Source organism: Scyliorhinus canicula, chromosome 17 (genome assembly GCF_902713615.1).
Source record: "Scyliorhinus canicula chromosome 17, sScyCan1.1, whole genome shotgun sequence".
NCBI lineage: Eukaryota > Metazoa > Chordata > Chondrichthyes > Carcharhiniformes > Scyliorhinidae > Scyliorhinus > Scyliorhinus canicula.
Genome location: NC_052162.1, coordinates 60,919,462 through 60,939,386, shown reverse-complemented (window position 1 = coordinate 60,939,386; position 19,925 = coordinate 60,919,462). Strand labels below are relative to the sequence as shown.

The 19,925-nt window shown below is 44.7% G+C and overlaps 1 protein-coding gene and 1 pseudogene across 1 annotated transcript in view; one reads left to right on the top strand and one right to left on the bottom strand.

Moving 5' to 3' along the window:
* Positions 1 to 19,925, bottom strand: part of LOC119952109 (ecto-NOX disulfide-thiol exchanger 2-like) — a 336,912-nt gene that overhangs the window by 266,073 nt on the left and 50,914 nt on the right. The gene's annotated exons all lie outside the window — the stretch shown is intronic.
* LOC119952505 lies at positions 12,310 to 12,541 on the top strand (annotated as a pseudogene).

Below are 19,925 nucleotides of genomic sequence, written 5' to 3'. Positions count from 1 at the left end.
GATAATGAAAAACAAGGAAGAGGCAGAGCAATTAAGTAACTACTTTAGTCCAGTCTTCATGGAAGTTGACAAAAATAACTTCCCAAAAATGTTAGGGAAACAAGGGTCTAGTGAAGAGAAACTGAAGAAAATTAGTACTAGCAACAAAAAAAAAAATAGTCCTGAGAAATTAACAGGACTAAAAGCTGATTCCCCAGGAGGTGGCCAGGAAAATAGTGGATGCGTTGGTTGTCTTCTTCCAAAATTCTGTAGATTCTGGAATATTCCCAGCAGATTGGAGAATGGCAAATGTAACCCCACCATTTAAGAAAGCAGAGAATTGCAGACCGGTTAGTCTAACATCAGTGGTAGGGAAAATGCTAGAGCCTATTAAAAAGGATGTGACACCAGGAAACTTAGAAAATATCAATTGGATTAGATAACGTCAACATGACTTATGAGGGGGAAATCATAATTGACAAACCTACTGGAGATTTTGCAGACATCCCCAGTAGAATAGGTAAGGGAGAACCTGTGGATGTAGTTTTAGAAAGATTTTGAGAAAGTCCGATGCAAGAAGTCAGTGCAAAATTAAACCGCATGAGGTTGCAAAATGGTTAGCAGGCAGGAAACAGAGTAGGAACAAATAATAATAATAATAGTAGTAATCGCTTATTGTCACAAGTAGGCTTCAATGAAGTTACTGTGAAAAGCCCCTAGTCGCCACATTCCAGCGCCTGTTCGGGGAGGCTGGTATGGAAAGAGTCTTTTTCAGAGTGCCGGAAGGTGATGAGTGGAGTACCATAGGGATCAACACTTGGGCCCCAACTATTCACAATACGTATCAACGATTTGGTTGAGGGAACCAAGTGTAATATTTCCAAATTTGCTGACAACAAAAAGCAAACATGCAGATACGGTAAGAAGTTAAGAATGCAAATGGTATGTTGGGCTTTATTGCAAAAGGATTTGAGTACAGGAGCAAGGATGTCTCGCTACGAAAGTATAGGACCTTGGCGAGACCACATCTTGAGTATTGTGTGCAAATTTGGTCTCCTTACCCAAGAAAATATATACTTGACATAGAGGGAGTGCAGCGAAGGTTCACCAGACTGATGCCTGGGATGGTAGAATTGTCATACGAGGAGAAATTGGGTCGGCAAGGCCTGTATTCACTGGAGTATAGCAAAATAAGAGGGGATCTCATTGAAACATAAAATTTAGACAGGGTTGAACAAACTGGACGCAGGGATGATGTTTCCCCCAGCTGGGGAATCTAGAACAAGGGGGTCACAGCCTCAGGATTCTGGGTAGGCCATTTAGGGCTGAGGTTAAGAGAAATTTCTTCACTCAAAGGGTAGTAAACCTGTGGAATTCTCTACCACACAAGGCTCTGAAGGCCAAGTCATGTATTTAAGAAAGAAATAGATTTCCAGACACTAATGACATTATGGTATGGGGCGAGAGCAGGTGTTTGGTACTAAAATAGAGGATCAGCCATGATCATATTGAATGGTGTAGCAGGTATGATCGGCTGAATGACCTAGTCCTGCTCATATTTTCTATGTCTCTCTGTTTCACCATGTGTCGGCCTTACTATTACACAGGTCACATTATCAACCCGTGACATGGTAATTTTCATATTAGCAGAAACTGGAATCCATTTTTCATCACTCAACTGCTCTATCCTATACTATGGCTCATAGTTCAAGATTCCATGGCCATATTTATTCAAGAATATGACAAACTATTATATTGGGTGGGATTCTCCAGTCTCGTCTGTTGCAGGCGAGAACGAAAAATTTGGTGTTCCAGCTAAAACTCCATTCACTTTCAGCGATACCAGAAAGTCCAAGCTGTGAACGAGGACATAAGATTTTGGCCAATGTGTATTGTTGGTAAAAACTCATCTCAAACAGATTGGCCACCTATTACCAGAAGGTAGACAATTTAAATGTTGGCTAGGCAATTATTTTTGCACAGATTACAAAGACTCATCAGCAATGTCTAGCCATTTGAGAAATATCCAACACCTTAAGTGTGGATAGATTTTGTTTATTGTTGGTGTTTGGTGGGAGGCATTTTCAAGGATTATCTGGGGTACAAGATATCACGGGCAGTAATTAAGCATGGAGTCACTAGTCTGGTCACGTTGATTGTATTTCAATTTTCAGGACCACCATAGCCTGACCAATTAGCTAGCATGTATGTTTTGTTAATTTTGTACTCATGGCTGAATTTTACAAGAGGGGCAGTGGCCTTGCTCACTTTCCTCAGTAAATGTCAGGGTGAGCACACCACACCATTGCCAACTCACCCCACAGCCATTTAGTCAATTAGCTTGAAGCGAGTCTTTCAATCCCACTAAGTTCCACCACTGAGAGCTGCAGGTCAATCTAATTGTTGGCAGCTCTGTCTCAGTAGTGGGACCAGGAGCAGTGGCCACTGGTGGTGTTGAAGCCAGCCCAAAAAGAAGAAACGCCATGGAGCATGGACTTGCAGATAAGTATAAGGTCTAACTGAAGCCAGGCTGCCATGTCTTGGTGGGCTGGGTAGTCCCTGGATTGACAGAGCTGGAGGGGAGGGAAAATGTGGGAGAGATGAGCTTCGAGGGGGCCTCGGATGGGTCCAAAGATGAGGGCACAGCCTCTACACACTCCCTCCCACAATGATTCACCTCAACTGGCCGATAGGTGCACAGACCATCTGACACCTATATAACTTCCATGGCACCCAATTTTACACCCTCTCCCCTCACCTGTCATCCCAGTCATCGATTGAGATGCTGCTGCAGAAAGAATACAGGTAAGAGACCACTTAAGGAAGCGACCTCCACCACTAAAACACAATAGATACCATCAGCAATTCTTACTTCGGTTAAAAAAAATGAACACATCATTAAAATCCAGTTAGCAATATATGTCTCAAATATCCCAAGGACATATCTCCCCAACACTGGAGAGAGAAACTATTCATCAATTGCACTTATTGTTAATAAAAACCTTCCAGCATGATTACATGGGTTACATGCAAGTCATCTGATATTTAGTATGATGTATGGCCAGATTCACTTTTCTCTCCCAAGTACAAAATCAATCTCATGGTTGCTTCTGGGCTGACAAGAAACATCTGACCCAGCTAAAACTTGTATTTCTTTCATCAATGCCCGAATGCTTGTGTAGTTATTTAATTTCTCATCCTGAAATTAGGCTTTAGTTTACCTTAAGGAACTTCATAGACTATGACTTTTTAAGCAGAAATGGCAATTAAAACAAAAATGGGTGGCACGGTAGCACAGTGGTTAGCATTGTTGCTTCACAACGCCAGGGACCCAGGTTCGATTCCCAGCGTGGGTCACCGTTTGTGCGGAGTCTGCACATTCTCCCCGAGTCTGCGTGGGTTTCCTCTGGGCACGCAGGTTTCCTCCCACATGTCCCGAAAGATGTGTTGTTAGGTGAATTGGACATTTTCAATTCTCCCTCAGTGTACCTGAACAGGTGCCGTTCTGTGGCGACTAGGGGATTTACACAGTAACTGCATTGCAGTGTTCATGTCAGCCTACTTGTGACACGAATAAAGATTATTATTGTAAAAATTGCATGCATTAAAGAGCATTCTTCTCTCAAATGTAGCTTTCAAACTCAATTTAGCTGCAATTTCTTTTGTCGTTCTCAATTTTTAAATGGTCAATTTCAACTGCAGCATATATTCCATAATACACCCTGATCAAACCAAGTATGCAGTCCTTCACTCCAAAACAAGATACAAATTTATTTTAGTCCTTTGTTATGAGTTACTTATGGTCTCATCTGGATTCTGTTTATACACAAGTTTCCTAGAATCATACAGCTTCTTTGTGGGAACTATCCAAATAGTCCCACTCCTTCGGTTTCCTGACATTATTGATTCAAGTTGGAGAAATGCCAAAAGCACACAAGAGAAGCACAAAGAGAGGTTGACTAAGAAGGACTCTCAAAAAGGATGATAGCTAACTTAAAAGCAACAGGAAATATATTTTAAGTGCATTTGTAAGCAAAGGGGTAGTGAAAATTGTGGAACAATGAACGGGAAAAGAAAGCTATTTTATAGTGCAGTATAAAAGAATGGCAAAAATACTTACCTTGAATATTTAGAGGGAAAACTGAATGAAAGAATTCCGGATTACTTGAAAGGAAGGTGCACAAAGTGCTAATTGGCAATTATGACAAGGAGAGTAATTAACCAGGTAGTGGCAAAATTGGCAAATCACTAGGTTCCACTCCAGAATATTGAGGCATGCAAGTAATTAAACAACAGCGACAGAAACTAATTTCTATCAAAAATACTTTGGAACCAAAGAACTAGAGGGTGGCAAATGCTGCACTTCTACTAAAAAAAACCACAAAGGAATAGGCTGTATAATAATTAGCTTCACATCTTCATCAAGAAATAAATCAACTGCATTATGATGAAGAAATGTTTCTATTTTTTGATATGTGCAGGTGTGACTTCAGTGGTTTTAAGTCAAGGAAAATTGTGAGAACCAAACCCTATTGAAGAGATCGGGATTCCATGGGGACAGGAAATTTATATCATATCATCGTTGTTCAACATTGCATCATGAACATTGATGAAAGTTGGTTGAATGAAAAGGCTCCAATTAGTTATCAAACTAAAAAAGAAACACATTCTAAAATACTATTTCATCCCTTACTGTTTGTCCTTTTAAACAACTTAGTGCATCTCGCTGTGTATTTTTTTTTACATTTGATGAATGTAGAAATTGTCATAGATATCTATTGCAGTAATGTTATTAAAAACTCTGGCTTAAAATACATACAGGCAGTCTGTCTGCTCAAGCTGAAATTAAGGAGCCATAAAAGGGGTGGTCATGAATGATTGCAACCACTTTCTTGGTTACAGCTAAAGGGCTAATTGAATAGTGTTTTGATTGCTGGATATTTCCTGGAAAATAGATCATTTATGGGAGGGGGGGGTTGGAAAGTGATGCTGAATCCCAGCTGGCAGGTCATGGAATACAGATGATGTAATTTACACGTGTACAGTAAAGGGGACAATCTTAGCGCTGTATCCATGTTTAGGTCTATACTCATTTCTGCTCAACAGCACACTGACCCTGGGTCTGGATCTTGTGACCTCTAACATCACTGTGGGGCCGGTAATGTACCCAGTCCCACATTACCCCTACATGTGCCAGACCCTTTTATTAAAAGTTTCACTGAAAACTGTGGCATCTAATACTGGAGTTTATACGTCATGTTCTCTTGGCTCCTTTGTGAGGCAAAGATTTTCACACTGATCTATGTTTGCCTGCTAAATCTAATCGATGGGAGGAGCTAGGCATGCCTGTATTTTATCAGTCTGTTATAGGATTTTAATGGAACAACAGTTTTGCCAAATGCTGTTAGGTTTGATTTGAAGTGTACTGGATCATGAAAGGAACTCTCTCCAAACATCTCCACAAAGCTAAGTAAACCTGTTGCGTTAACTTTCTTTTTAAATGGCATTGGCATTTGAACTATACTGGTCTGCTCAATTGAAGTTAGTAACACATATCAATTGTAAGTTTCGATAGTAACTTCCTTTTATTGCAGACCTGTTCGACTGATCACTGTAAAGCTATTTCTTTGATGTTTTAGGTGACTAATTCTGTGTGCAATTTAAAGTTTGTTTGAACATAAAAGATACCTATTGTTCAGAAGCATCACTCCTGGGGTGAAGTATCCTTTCCTCACAAATTAAAATAAATTGTTTGGGGTTTTCATCCAGTATCCTAACAAATGTTGGCGTCTGGTCCAGTATCCTAATGGCCTGCAAATCGATTAGATTTAGCAGGCAAACATAGATCAGTGTGGAAATCTTTGCCTCACAAAGGAGCCAAGAGAACATGACGTATAAACTCCAGTATTAGATGCCACAGTTTTCAGTGAAACTTTTAATAAAAGGGTCTGGCACATGTAGGGGTAATGTGGGACTGGGTACATTACCGCCCCCACAGTGATGTTAGAGGTCACAAGATCCAGACCCAGGGTCAGTGTGCTGTTGAGCAGAAATGAGTATAGACCTAAACATGGAAACAGCGCTAAGCTTGTCCCCTTTACTATACATGTGTAAATAGTTCCAGCAGTTAATAAAGACTTACAGTTATCCCACAGAAGATTATGGCGACTGATTTAAAACATACTGATCTGTAACCAAAACCCTCCCAATATTATGGCAGCAATGAAATAAAAACCCAGATCACTACAACGCTCTGACAAACCCAAATTCTGGAAGGCTGAGAAAAAATAAACAAAGCATTCTGAACTAAAAAAAAGTTACTAAAATAGCAGAGGAAAAAAATGTCAGAAAATGCTCCAGAGAAAGGCTTGAAAGCTGACTGCAAAATTTTACAATTGCTTATTGCCGCAGAAGAGTCCATTGAATCTCCTTTGGAAATCCAGCTTTAGAGTGCAGAGTCGACAGATCTGCAGGGGTGAGTTAAATCTTTTAAAACTCCTGGCTGCAACACTCCACGAAAGTAATTCAGTGTCTGAAATGGTAGTTGAAAGAAACTCATTGCTAAACCCTAATCCCCGAGTCCGAGCACATGGCATCTGAGCTCGTCCAAAGGAAAATCGAACAAATTACTTAAATGTTTTGGGAACGTTGCATGAGCCCAGCTCAGTAAAATAAAAACACATACAGCTCCAACTCAACTGACTGAACAGTTTACAAAGTAAACCGCTGAACAATAGAAGTCGGCAGGTAGCCAGTCCAGGCAGACATTGTTCACTTTTTTTTCCAAAAAAGGTGCCATCATCATTTTGTGGAGACTGCTAAAACTGGCAATCGTGGCAATCCGTCCGAATGAATGGCGATGCTATCTTAAAATTCTGACAGCTCTTAACTGCGCTTGCACAATTCTAAAGAACTTTAAATTTTTTTTACATGGATCACAATTCCACACTTCCAAGTCAATTCGCACTGATCCAAGGCCAAAACCAATCACTAATGAGACATTGGAAAAAGGATTTGTAAGACACAGCCTTGCTTCAGGTTTGTATAAAACGTCAGGTGACGAGCAGATGAACATGTTGCTTTGCTTTAAATGCCTGATGGCAAACTACATAATTATATGACAAGGAATTACTTAACACCTGCAAAATTCATAGTGGTACTAAAATCATTCAACATTTTTTCAATCAAAGAAACAATAAAATACTCAAAAGAGCCTAATTTAATCAGAATGTCTGGGGAATCATTTAATTCATTCATCCATGATCAGTACAGAATGACAGACGGTTGTGAATTCAGAGATTTAATATCTGAACTCAGAGATGGAATAGTGGTAGGGATAACAGACAATGCTCTTTCTGAACTTCTACAAGCAAGGAAAATCCAACACTCGAAAAGAAACACAGGCAGTCAGAACTCGGTGAGCAACGCAGGACAATCTTAAGGGGAGTGAATAAAATACAGTACAGAGGCTAACTCTCCATCCAGCTTGTCAGGCAAAAGACAGAGGGACAATCCAAGACAGGGAAAGCAATTCCCTAACAGGCCAAAGTGACAATGACAGCACTGTGGAACGAAGCACACTCATGAGGTAAGACCAATATCCAGCAAGTGCAGCTCAATGCTTCCAATGCAACAGGATTGGACACTTGGGAAACTGTGCAAGGCAAAATTCTGAAACATATGTACGGCCCAATGATAATCCACAAGGTCGAGACTGCAAACCCAGAAGAGACACAATCATGTTTCCTGGCTAAAGTCAAATATCTTGCTTTCACATTTTGCAATGTGGATATTTCGGTCAATAGTGCGATGAATGTAGGAAATGTTTATATATATATTGTATTATATGTCTGTTGCAGTAATGTTATTAAAATAACTTGATGTGAAAGTATTCAGATTAAATGTCTACTAAAGTTGTGATTAAGTGTTTTCTTTTCCTGCGCAAGAGCGGCGCGGGGGGGGGGGGGGGGGGGACCTGTTGACGGGCACGATGGAGGAGGGGTAGTCCCACATGGGGAGGAGTCGGAGATAGAGCGGGAGTCGCCGGGGTCATCAGAAGTTAGCTGGCTCACGGGAGTGCTATGGAGGGAGGGGCGCGTCTAGGAGGGGGTCCTAGCCTGGGGGGGGGGGGGGGGGGGGGGGTTGTACCGGGTTGCTGAAACGGTCAGGAAGGAGTTGGAGGACGCAGGGGGTGCTGGAGGGGGGGGGGGGGGGGGGGGGGGGGAGAGGAGGAGGAGGAGGAGGAGTTCCCGCCGTGGGAAACTGGCAGAGCGGGGGACGCTGGCCGGGGGTGGGCAAGGGATGGGGTATGGCTAATCGGCAGGGGAGGGGGGCAGGGAGCCCTCTGATCCGGCTGATAACCTGGAATGTGAGGGGGCTGAATGGGTCGGTCAAACAGGCCCGGGTATTTGCGCACCTGAAGGGGCTGAAGGCGGATGTGTCCATGCTCCAGAAGACACACCTGAGAGTGGTGGACCAGGTTCGGCTGAGGAAGGGATGGGTGGGCCAAGTATTTCACTCAGGGCTGGATGTGAAGAGTAGGGGGGTGGCGATCCTGGTGAGGAAGAAGGTGTCGTTTGAGGCGTTAAATGTGGTGGCTGACAGTGGCGTGAGATATGTGATGGTGAGTGGTAAGCTGCAGGGGGAGCGGGTGGTGTTGGTGAATGTTTACGCCCCAAATTGGGACGATGCGGGGTTTATGCGGCGTATGTTGGGCCGCATTCCGGACCTGGAGGTGGGGGGCCTGATCATTGGGGGGGGGGGGGGACTTCAACACGGTACTGGATCCCCCATTGGATCGATCCAAATCCCGGACGGGTAGGAGGCCGGCGGCGGCTAAGGTGCTGAGGGGATTTATGGACCAGATTTTGGGGGGGGGGGGGGGGGGTGTGGACCCCTGGAGGTTTGCGAGGCCAAGGGCCAGGGAATACTCGTTTTTCTCCCACGTACATAAGGCCTACTTGAGGATTGATTTTTTTTGTCCTGAGTAGGGGGTTGGTTTCGAGGGTGGAGGATGCGGAATACTCCGCCATTGCCATTTCAGATCATGCCCCACACTGGGTGGACCTCGGGCTGGGGGAAGAGAGGGACCAGCGTCCGCTCTGGCGCTTGGAGGTGGGGCTGCTGGCAGATGAGGTGGTGGCCGGGAGGGTTCGGGGGTGTATCGAGAGGTACCTTGAGGCCAATGACAACGGGGAGGTCCGAGTGGGGACGGTCTGGGAGGCATTGAAGGTGGTGATGAGGGGGGAATTGATCTCCATCCGAACCCATAGGGAGAGGGGGAGACTGATAGGGGAGATGGTGCGGGTGGATAGGAGATATGCGGTGGCTCCAGAGGAGGGATTTCTGGGGGAGAGGCGTAGCCTTCAGGCCAGATTCGACCTATTGACTACCAGAAAGGTGGAAGCTCAGTGGAGGAAAGCACAGGGGGCGGTGTATGAATACGGGGAGAAGGCGAGCAGGATTCTGGCACACCAGCACCGAAAGCGGGACGCGGCCAGGGAGATTGGGGGAGTGACGGATAAGGCCGGGAAGGTGGTGCGGAGGGGAGTAGATGTTAATGGGGTCTTCAGAGACTTCTATGGGGAACTGTACAGGTCGGAGCCCCCTGTGGAGGGGGGTGGAATGGGGCGCTTCTTGGACAAGCTGCGATTCCCGAGGGTGGAGGAGGAGCAGGTGGAGGGACTGGGGGGGCCGATCGAGCTGGAGGAGGTGGTCAAAGGGATAGGGAGCATGCAGTCGGGGAAGGCGCCGGGGCCGGATGGGTTTCCGGCGGACTTTTATAAAAGGTATTTGGACCTGTAGGACCGCTGTTGGTCCGACCTTTAACGAGGCAAGGGAGGGGGGTCTTTGCCCCCAACTATGTCACGGGCTCTGATTTCCTTGATCCTGAAGCGGGACAAGGACCCTCTGCAATGCGGGTCATATAGGCCGATTTCGCTGCTGAACGCTGACGCTAAGCTGCTGGCAAAGATCCTGGCCACTAGAATAGAGGATTGCGTGTCCGGGGTCATTCACGAGGACCAGACGGGGTTTGTGAAGGGAAGGCAGTTGAATACGAATGTGCGAAGGCTCCTCAATGTCATTATGATGCCGGCCATGGAAGGGGAGGCGGAGATAGTGGTGGCAATGGATGCGGAGAAGGCCTTTGATAGGGTTGAGTGGGAGTATTTGTGGGAGGTGTTGGAGAGGTTTGGGGAGGGGTTTATCCGGTGGGTGAGGCTGCTCTACGAGGCCCCGATGGCGAGTGTAGCCACAAATAGGAGGAGGTCGGAGTACTTTCGGCTGTACCGGGGAACGAGACAGGGGTGCCCCCTGTCCCCCTTACTCTTCTCGTTGGCGATTGAGCCCCTGGCCATGGCATTGAGGGAGTCAGGGAACTGGAGGGGCCTGGTGCGGGGTGGGGAGGAGCATCGAGTGTCACTGTATGCGGACGACCTGTTGCTGTATGTGGCGGACCTGGTGGGGGGATGCCGGTGGTGATGAGGATTCTTACTGAATTCGGGGGTTTCTCGGGGTATAAGTTGAACCTGGGCAAGAGTGAGTTGTTTGTGGTGCATTCGGGGGATCAAGAGGAGGGGATTGGTAGGCTCCCATTGAAGCAGGCAGGGAAGAGCTTTAGGTACCTAGGGGTCCAGGTGGCTGGGAGCTGGGGGGGCCCTGCACAAGCTCAACCTCACAAAGTTGGTGGAGCAGATGGAGGAGGAGTTTAAGAGGTGGGATATGTTACCACTGTCACTGGCGGGGAGGGTGCAGTCCGTTAAGATGACGGTGCTCCCGAGGTTTTTGTTCCTGTTCCAGAGCCTCCCCATCCTTATCCCGAAGGCCTTCTTTAGGAGGGTCAACAGGAGTATCACGGGATTTGTGTGGGCGCATGGGACTCCGAGGGTGAGAAGAGTGTTCCTGGAACGAGGCAGGGATAGGGGGGGCTGGTGTTGCCCAACCTCTGTGGGTACTATTGGGCTGCCAACGCAGCAATGGTGCGTAAGTGGGTAATGGACGAGGAAGTGGTAGCATGGAAGAGGATGGAGGCGGCATCATGTGTGGGCACGAGCCTGGAGGCGCTGGTAACGGCGCCGTTGCCGCTCCCTCCAACGAGGTATACCACGAGCCCAGTGGTGGCGGCTACCCTCAAAATTTGGGGGCAATGGAGACGGCATAGGGGAGAAGTGGGGGGCTCGATGGAGGCCCCGATACAGGGGAACCATCGGTTTGTCCCAGGGAGCATTGATGGCGGATTCCTGGGCTGGCACAGGGCAGGGGTTAGGAGGCTGAGGGACCTGTTTGTGGAGGGGAGGTTCGCGAGATTGGGGGAGTTAGAGGGGAAGTTTGGGCTCCCCCGGGGAACATGTTTAGGTACATGCAGGTGAGGGCGTTTGCCGGGCAGCAGGTGGAGGGGTTCCCCTTGCTGCCCCCACGAGGGGTGCGGGATCGGTTGCTCTCGGGGGTGTGGGTTGGAGGAGGGAGGATTTCGGACATATACCGGGTGATGCAGGAGGTAGACGAGGCCTCGGTGGAGGAACTGAAGGGTAAATGGGAAGAGGAGCTGGGTAAGGAGATTGAGGAGGGGACGTGGGAGGATGCCCTGGAGAGAGTGAATTCCTCCTCTTCCTGTGCGAGGCTTAGCCTCATACAGTTCAAGGTGCTGCATAGGGCCCACATGACTGGGACGAGGATGAGTACGTTTTTCGGGGGCGAGGACAGGTGTGCTAGGTGCTCGGGGAGCCCAGCGAACCACGCCTATATGTTTTGGGCGTGCCCAGCGCTGGGGGAGTTTTGGAAGGGTGTAGCAAGTACCCTGCTTTGATGCTAACCACAATGTTTAAAAACACTTGCTATGATTGGTAGCCACTCACCACATCAAAGGCAGCTAAGTGTTTTGACATAAATTAAAGATAATTACTGTGGGTGCTGAAATGAAAACAAAATCCTGGACAATCTCAGCAGGTCTGACAGCATCTATGGAGAAGGAGCTAACGTTTCCAGTCTTGAGGACTCTTTTGCTAAGCACAGTGGGCTAAACAGCTGGCTTGTTTTGATGTGATGAGAGGCTGTCAATCATAGCATCCTCCGGCTGGCACAGGTCATGTAGTTCCAGCCGGGGACTGTAGCATCGGAACGTGATTGGTGCTAACACTGGTTTCTTCACCCGATCGGGAACCCCACTACTGTACCGGCAGTGGGAGGCGAAGAAGTCACAAGAGATGCAGGAACTTGATAATCCACACACCGATGGAAAAAGCAAAATAAGTGACAACGAGTCAAGCATGTTTGTTCACCCTTCAAAAAATTAGTTGGAGTAGCAGCAACCGCCAATCAACACAACAGCTGATCGCTTCTCGGCCTTTTGGCTAAGATCAAGTGTAGTATCGCTTCTCGGCCTTTTGGCTAAGATTGAGCATAGATTGAGCTTTTTGGCTCAGATCTGGTATGTCTCCTTTATGGGGACCATGAATTGGATTCAATTTGAATTGGTTTTTGGAGCAGGCAAGGAGCTGGATTAGAGGTTTGCCTCTGTCCACATTCTGAGCCCTGGCTTTGTAACTCAGATAAAGTAATTTTAAAAAATGTTTTTTTTTAAAATCAACACAACAGCCAGACAGGCCGAGTGCAGTTCAGTATGAAGGAATGGAAGAAAAGGAAAGCGTTCTAGATGCCAGCTCAACCTTGTGACCAACAGCGAGAATCGGCAACAACAGAGCCGACCACTCCTCAGACAAAACGTCAAATAAGACATGAAAGGGCTAGAAAGCCTCCAGCCCCGTGTCTGAACCTTTAAATTCAAGAACTTAACTGGAGGAGGGGAGATAATTCAAAAGTAGTAATAGTGACAATGTAGTAACAACAATGTAAATGTATGGGACTGATGCCAATGGAAGACATGAAGTAAACTCAAAATGCATTGGGTAAAGACAATGGAGACTGACTGTAAAGTAAGCATTGTGTTGAGCAGAGATGTGTATACACCCAAGAATGGAGACAGGCTCCGTCACAATCAGAAACAAAGGAATTCATAACAGGGAGCAAAAAAGTGGTGGAGGAACTAAATTTGTACTTTGCTTCTGTCTTCACAAAGAAAGACATGTAATACCGGAAGTTCTGAGAAACATAAATTTTAGTGAGGAGCTGAAAGAAATTAATATTAGTAAAGAAATAGTTTTGGGGAAATTAATGGAATTGTAGGTGGACAAATCACCAGTGCTTGATAATCTTCATCCCAGGGTACTTCAGGAAGTGGCCCTAGAAATAGTGGACCCATTGGTGATCATTTTCCAAAATTCTGTGGTTCCCACAGATTGGAGGGTAGCTAATATAACCCCGCTATTCAAAAAGGGAGGCAGAGAAAGAGAACAGGGAACAATAGACCAGGGAGCCTAATGTCGGCAATAGGGAGATTGCTAGAGTCCATCACCAAGGATTTCATGGCACAGCATTTGGAAAGCAGTGGTCTGACAAAATCAACATGGGTTAACGAAAGGGAAATCATACTCGACAAATCTACTTGAACTCTTTGAAGATGAAACTAGTAGAGTTGACCAGGGGGAGGATGTGGTTTATTTAGACTTTCAGAAGGCTTTCGACAAGGTCTCACATAGCAGATTACTTTGTAAAGTTAAAGCGCTTGGGGTTGCAGGTAGTGTCTTCAGATGGATAGAAAGCTGGTTAGCAGTCAGGAAGCAAAAGGTTGGAATAAAATGAGTCTTTTTCTAATTGGCAGGTAGTGACTAGTGGGGCACTGCAGGGATCTGTGCTAGGACCCCCAACTGTTCACATTATACATCAATGATTTGGACGAAGGAACTAAATGTAGTATCTCCAAAGTTGTAGAGGATACAAAAGTTGGGTAGAAGGGTGACCTGTGAGATGCTTCAGCGGGATTTGGGCATGCTGAGTGAGTGGGCGTATGCATGGCAGATGCAGTATTATGTGGATAACTGCGATGTTATCTGCTTTGGTAGCAAAGATAGAATACAGGAACAGGGAATTTTTACTGCAATTGTACAAGGTATTGGCGAGGCCAGACCGACAGTAGTGTGTGCAGTTTTGGTATCCTTACCTGAGGAAGCATGTCCTTACTATGGAAGGAGCGCAGCAAAGGTTTACCAGGCTGATTTAAGAGTGTCATATGAAGAGAGACTAAGTCGGTTCAGGATTATATTAATTGGAGTTTAGAAGAGTGAGATGGGATCCCATAGAAACTTATAAAACTCTGACAGGATGAGACAAGATAGATTCAGAAAGAATGTTCCTGATGGTGGGGGAGTCGAGCCGACGTCATAATTTGACGATAAGGGGTAAACCTTTTAAGGACTGAGGTGAGGAGACATTTTTTCACCCAGAGAGTGGTGAGTCTGTAGAATTCACTACCACAAAAAGTAGTTGAGGCGAAAATGTTATGCAATTTAAAGGAGGAATTAGATATCGCTCTTGAGGCCAAAGGGATCAAGAGACAGCCCTGGGAAAGAGCATGCTCCACCCTATCCCCGTAACTCAGTAACCCCACCCAACCTTTTTGGATTCTAAGGGCAATTTAGCATGGCCAGTCCATCTAACCTGCACATCTTTGGACTGTGGGAGGAAACCGGAGCACCCAGAGGAAACCCACTCAGACACAGGAAGAACGTGCAGACTCGGCACAGACAGTGATCCAAGCCGGGAATCGAACCTGGGACCCTGGAGCTGTGAAGTAACTGTACTAACCACTGTGCTACCGTTCCAAAAATGCCTGCTCAGTCGCCAACAACTGCCCATAAACGTCTGTCTGAGATTCTTCCCTCCCCGTGCTCGTCCAAGGTCAGGACTCTACCAATGAGCAAGGGTGCCGGTACCAGGGGAAAACAAATGAAGCTACTTACGTAGAAAATCAGGCACGTGAAAATATCTGAATGCATTTCCTCTCAAGAGCCGAAACCTCTGTACAATCTCTCTAGCCCAGCAAACCTACCTTCCAAAAACATATCCTTAAATCTCCCCAACCGCTCCCTCTCCTGTGCTCTGAACGTTGAATCTAAATGAGAAGGCACACACCTATCTGTGGTTCCTTCAAATTGGTGCCAACAGCGACATAGAGCCTAATTTAAAATGCTGCCTAAATTGATTCCAAATCCTCAAAGAAGCTATTACCACCAAGCTCAATGAATATTTTACCAGAGTGAACGGGAATGGAGCAGTAACATGGGCCCTCAGACTCAATCCTATGCACGAAGCCTCCATACAGAGTCCAGATCCTTAAACCCCCCCCCCCCTCCGCACCTTCTCAATGTTTGCCGCCCAGTAATAACACAGCAGATTAGGTAGTGCCAACCCACTCCAATTATCTATCCCTTTCCAGAAATGCCCTACAAACCCAAAAGGGTCTTACTTACACTTAAATTAAAATCTCCCTCGACTATCTCCGGACCTTTCTGACTTGCTCCAATTATTTCTTCCTTTATGCTCTATACTACTTGGTAGCTGCTGTCAGGAGAGTGTACACAACTCCCACAAGTGACTTATTTCTTCACTTTACCCCTTCTCATCACCACCCAAACTGCTTCTACATCCAAATGCCCTGACCTCGGTCCTCCTTCGGGATTGTGCTAATACCATCTTTACCTAACAGAGGCACCCTCACCTTTTCCTCGCCTCCTGTCCTTTTGTAACATCCTGTCCCCTTCAATATTTAGGTCCTAATCAATGTCCTACTCCAGCCATGTCTTCATAATGGCTATTAAATCGTTATTACGTATATCTATGTGCGCTGTCAGTTTTTTTCTTTTTATATAAAGTGCATGGAGAAATGTAACCAATAATTGAAATAAATAGAATCCTTTCCTGTTTCAAATGTTACAACAGATAATAGTGACATTTACTGCAAAGCATGAAGAATCAAAAAGACTTCACACTGGAATGCTAAATTTAAAATGCTCATTTTGAAATCAAAAATAGTACATGAATGGGGCAGCACGGTGGCGCAGTGGGTTAGCATTGTGATCTCATGGTGCCGAGGTCCCAGGTTCAATCCCTGCTCTGAGTCAGTGTCCGTGTGAGTTTGCACATTCTCCCCATGTTTGCGTGGGTTTCACCCCCACAACCCAAAAATGTGCAGGGTAGGTGGATTGGCCACGTTAAATTGCCCCTTAATTGGAAAAAAATGATTGGGTACTCGTAATTTAAAATGTATATTCCAGCGTGTTTCAGTGGCCGCTCAAATTGAGCATCAGTAAGCTGATTATTAGTGTGCAGTGCTGTTTGTAGCACTCTCATCAATGATTCCTCCCATCACACTTCGCTGATGATAACGTGTAAGCTATGGGGTGGTAATTGACTGGGTTTGATTGTCCTGCTTTTTGTGGACTGGACACCTGGGCAGTTTTCCACATTGCTGGGTAGATGTCAGTGTTGCAGCTTAATTGGCAGAGGTTGGTTAGGGAAGCGGCTAGTTTTAGAGAACAAGCCTTCACTACTATGTTGCTTGGGCCTGAAACCTTTGCAGTATCCTGTGCCTTGAGCCGTTTTAGTATTATGTAGAGTCGCAGATGCTGTTGACCTCCTCAAGATATCAGCTTGCACTTCCAATTTGAAATGCAAAAGAGGGTAAGAGAAAATCTTCTGGAGTTGGCTGCGGGATAACCGGCTCCAGCAAATTCATACCATCAGAATGCTTCTCCATTTCTTTTCATATAAATGGTTTTTAAAAACATAACAAGCAACCTAGAAAACACAGAACCCAAACCTAAGTATTCTCAGCTCACCAAACATTTACAAGCCATGTATTTTATTAAAGGAAAGTTGCTGCAAGCAACTCATAAATAACTTTGATTAATGCCTGGCAGAAGAAAGCTTTGAAGCTTAGTAATAAACTTCAGCATTACGTTACAAAAGTGCTCTATTCACCTCAATTCACATGCAGATGCATACATTAAAACCTACAGATGCTTGAAGATATTTGCTCATCTAAACCATATATTACAATAATTATAGAAAACTGCTGCTTCATTCAGGAATTGAACATAAATAAAGCCATTTTAGAAATGTATGTCTTCTCTCGCATACAAGAAATTATGCAAGGGATTCAATTATTTTCAATAGGAGGCAGTACTGCCATAAACCATACCAACAGATAATTTAACTCATGGTAAAATGTAGGTCAGCACAAACTTTAATCTCAATCATTACCATCAAATAAGTTACAAAATGGCAGGTGGCAATTGCCACGCCGCCTAAAGGACAACTTGAATAAGCAATCACAACAATTCCCTATTTGTTTTTTGTTACAATGAGGTATGTATTCTAAAGTCAGGAGCAAGAACTGCAAAACCACTTTTTGAGATTTTAAATATTAAATAAAACTATTAACGAAAAGGAAACTTAAACACACACGGTCACATTCACACAGTTGAAAGTTGTTCTGCCAAACATTTCCCAAAAGATTTCTGGCTGGTTAAACTCAGAGCTGAACACCCTTTTTTCAGATAACAGTTGCTATGGATTTTTAATCTCTGAAAATCCCAGTAAGATTACCGCAGGACATCGTGGTGCTATAAAGGGAAGTATTTCACAGGGCTTCTTTCTCACTCACTTGATAATAGAAATTCTAGACGTATCAAAACCTTGAAGACAGAGAAAAAAGTGTTTTGTGAGGGCGGGTAGCTTTCAATCTGCTTCCTCTACAGCTTTCTCCAAGCACAGCACATTCTTCAGGATATTATGGCCACTCCAACCCACACAGCTTCCAATCTCTCTTCAAATATGTTTTTACTCTTTCAGGCCTAAATGTACTGTTCCTAAATTTCTTTGGATGTCCCCTTCCCAAAATATAAAAATAATTTATCTTGTTTTTATGGCTTTTGGGTAAAAATAAGTGTAATGCTTTGCTTTACACTTACTCATGTATGATCTTTGCCAGTTGCAAACTTTCCTTCTGAAATAGAATAGCTAAAGTTCAATTCACCCCATATCATCCAATTCAAATTTTTATTCATGCTGCTTACTGGTATCATATCTTAGCTTTGCTCACCTCCTCTTTAACATGCTTGTTTTCCATTTGACACACACAAGCACACACTAGAATGATAGATGAATTCATTAATACATAACAAAGACATGGCATTAGTTCTCTCAAAGCTCTTGTACCATTTCTGATGTTGAAATTGTCAACATCAACTAATTTAAAATGTACAATAATCTCACAATGCCAGACTTGTGGAATGTGCATACTCTACATGGTTCTGGTCTTCGATGAGAAAGCAGTGTCAAGCACAAGCATGTTACTTATCAATTTGGGAGAGTGGACAAAGGGGGAAGGAGGTGTGGGACATGTGTGTGCACATGCATCGGGGGTGGGGGAAAAAAAAAGAGGTGTGGGCAATGGTGAGAAGTTTTATCTAGAGTACCACAGGCCACTTACAATTAATTCTAAACAGATGTGTCATCGGTATTAACAGCAATCTTTATGTTGCTGATGTATGTGGTGTCTTGCAATATTTATGACAAATTGCTGCTCTATTCAGTTCGCAAATTGAACATAAGAAAGGCATTTTAGAAATGTCTGTAATTTACCTCGGTATAAATGCTCCAGCATAATTGTTTTGGAAGAAGGCAGAAAACCATATTGCCTTGGGCATAAGCAACACTAGAATGCCAACTATTTTCAACAGGAAACAATAATCTAGCAAACCATATTGGAGTATGGGAGAATGAGCTTTTTCTAGGTCAAGGAAGAATGCATGAAATGTTTTTTCACAACAGCATAAAGAATCATTATTAGTAGAAAATGGTAGCAATAATGAGCTTAACAACTCAATTAACACATATGACTTCCATTTTCCTAAGATCAATGCCTCTCCTTATACCTCGCCTCTCCTTGTACCTCGTTTCAATTTTTAAAATCTTGAATACGATCAAAATTACATGCCTTGTTTCCATCCTTCGCTTCCACTACTTCATTATTCTTCTTCCAAAATTCAACAAACTTTATCAGAAGTTTGTGTAACAGAATAAAATGATTCATGTCTCTGCTCAAGGGATTACAAATCATTAAAATGTCATCAGAATCCAACAACTATCCATCCTACACCAGATTCACAAACTGTATGTAAAAAGTTGTTGATTTTTAAAAATCTATATTAGTAGAACTACTGTTGTCTCGATTTTGTCAATGTGTAGATACCGAGAGACAACTTTTAACATACATAGAAAATAGAAGCAGGAGGAGCCCATTTGCCCCTTCGAGCCTGCTCCGCGATTCATTATCATGGCTGGTCTTCAAGTTTAATACCCTGAACTAGCCTCCCCACCCCCATACCCCTTAATTCCTGTAGCCCCAAGAGCTATATCTAACCGCTTCTTGAAATTACACAAAGTTTTGGCCTCAACGACTTTCTGTGGTAGTGAAATACACAGATTCACCACCCACTGGGTCACGAAATTTCTCCTTGCCTCAGTCCTAAAACATTCACCACTTATCCTCAAACTATGACACCCCCGCCCCAGTTCTGGACTACCCCACCGTCGGGAACATTGTTTCTGAATCTACCCTGTCTAATCCTCAGGATCCATAACGCGCAAAATTCCGGACATAGACCACGTTGCCCTCTGAGGACCTGGGTCGCCTCACATCAGAGTGCTCCTGCGGATCGCAGACCTTTCCCCCAATATCGGGTAGGATGAGGCTCCATAACGTGTCCAGGTGATTACCCATTAACAGTTCCGAGGGTGCTATTCCGGTTGTGGCGTGCAGCATAGCGCAGTAGTAGAATAAGAATCGGGCTAGATGGGTCTCCGGAGAACCAGAGGTCTGCTTCCGCATCCCTAACTTAAAAGTCTGCACCGCCCCCACTCAGCCAACCCACTGGAGTACAGGAAGGAGCAGTCCTCACATGGCAGGCACCGTTCATTTTCAAGAAACCCCCAGATTCCGCACCAGTGAAAGCTATGCTGCTGTCTGACTCCAAACCTCAGGAAGT